Source organism: Schistocerca piceifrons, chromosome 3 (assembly GCF_021461385.2).
Source record: "Schistocerca piceifrons isolate TAMUIC-IGC-003096 chromosome 3, iqSchPice1.1, whole genome shotgun sequence".
Classification (NCBI taxonomy): Eukaryota; Metazoa; Arthropoda; class Insecta; order Orthoptera; family Acrididae; genus Schistocerca; species Schistocerca piceifrons.
Genome location: NC_060140.1, coordinates 528,080,957 through 528,082,910, shown reverse-complemented (window position 1 = coordinate 528,082,910; position 1,954 = coordinate 528,080,957). Strand labels below are relative to the sequence as shown.

The 1,954-nt window shown below is 53.6% G+C and overlaps 1 non-coding gene across 1 annotated transcript; it reads right to left on the bottom strand.

The window, feature by feature from the left end:
• Positions 1-1,157: 1,157 nt before the first annotated feature.
• Positions 1,158-1,232, bottom strand: Trnas-cga. Its single transcript has one exon. It is a non-coding gene; the product is annotated as a tRNA-Ser (tRNA).
• Between the last annotated feature and the right edge of the window lie 722 nt (positions 1,233-1,954).

Here is a 1,954-nt window from a genome sequence, read left to right as displayed (position 1 = left end):
AATTCATGATCAAATCTTCAGCTGCCATTTATATCGCAGAATTCGCTACCGCTTTCGGCCAGTGACTGTTATCGCGCTTAGCTGGCATAAAAGGCAGGAGAGCTGTACGATAATTTGATAATGCCCATTGAGCGAAACCAGTAGCGAATTATGCGAAATAAATGACAGCTGAAGGTTTCACCGTGAATCTTAGCAATTATTTGGCGGCTGAATATCCCCACCTGCAAACATATATGAAAAGCACTATACTGAAACTGAGCTGGCAAGTAATTCCGAACCCAGCTTATTAACATTATTTTACCCGACCGGTTAGCTGGTTAACTGTGCAGTCTAAGGCACTGCCTTCCGGGCGGGAAGGCTTGACGGTTCCCGGCACGAATCCGCCCGGCGAATTAGTGTCGATGTCCGGTGTGTCGCTCAGCCTTTGGATGGTTTTTAAGGCGATTTTCTATCTGCCTTGGCGAATGCGGGCTGGTTCCCCTTATTCCGCTTCAGTTACACTATGTCGGCGATTACTGCACAAACACTGTCTCCACGTACGCGTACACCACAGTTACTTTACCACGCAAACATTGGGGTTACTCTCGTCTGGTGTGAGACGTTCCCGAGGGGGGTGGGGGGTGAGGATCCAAAGGGGGCCGAACCGCACAATAACCCTGGGTTCGGTCTGGGCCGGCGGTGGGGTGATTTGACTGCTGTAGCCTGTTGTGGGGTTGTGAACCACTGAGGGTTACGGCGGGTACGAAGCCTCTCCGTCGTTTCTAGGTCCCCAGTTCAATAAAATACAATACAAGACACCTGATTTTACGAGCTCAGATTTTCACCTTTCCCGCTCTCTATCGAACAACATTCAAGGAACTTCCTTTCCGAATAAAAAGCGTTCCGAACATGGCTCGACGAGTTCTTCGCCTCAAAGCCACGGGATTTCTACAGTCACGGGGTAGAAAAGCTGCCACAGCGTTGGCAGATTGTTGTAGATAGTGAAGGAGAAATCTCTGTTACATGTGAAACTTCCTGGCAGATTAAAACTGTGTGCCGGAGCGAGACTCGAACTCGGGACCTTTGCCTTTCGCGGGCAAGTGCTCTACCAACTGAGCTACCCAAGCACGACTCACGCGCCGTCCTCACAGCCTTACTTCTGCCAGTACCTCGTCTGTCTGCTGGACCGAGACTCGAACTCGGGACCTTTGCCGTTCGCGGGCAAGTGCTCTACCAACTGAGCTACCCAAGCACGACTCACGCGCCGTCCTCACAGCTTTACTTCTGCCAGTACCTCGTCTGTCTGTGACGAGGTACTGGCAGAAGTAAAGCTGTGAGGACGGGGCGTGAGTCGTGCTTGGGTAGCTCAGTTGGTAGAGCACTTGCCCGCGAACGGCAAAGGTCCCGAGTTCGAGTCTCGGTCCAGCACACAATTTTAATCTGCCAGGAAGTCTCATATCAGCGCACATTCCGCTGTAAAGTGAACTCGACGGCAGTTGAACAGGGCGTTGCTGGCAAGAGGAGTGCCTTGTGAATTGGTTTTACGACGAGGACGCCAGCTTTCTGCTGATATCCTAACAAAGCCGGCTGCCCGGGCGCTATCGGGTGTGACGTTTGGAAGCAGCAGGGCGCCCCGATGCTGATCCAGCCCCTGCTCTCTCTCAGTCTCGGCCTCCCTCCCTCCCTCCCGCTCAGGCAGGGCCCGCATTACGGGGACGGTCGCGACCCGGACAGATAAGTCGCGCCGAGCCGGCCCATCGGACAAATGGGTGGAGGCCGAGCCGAGGTAATCCCGCTCCATCGGCCCGCGGCGCAGTAAAACGACGCTGCGATACGGCCGCCACTGCGGATAATTGCTCTTCTAAACACTCGTCCACCTTCACACTGGGACCCCACACCGAACCGGCTTTCTATCTACTTCTGCTACAAGGTGTGCAGCTTCCAGCTACGAATTTTCTGCAGTAGTAACAGTACA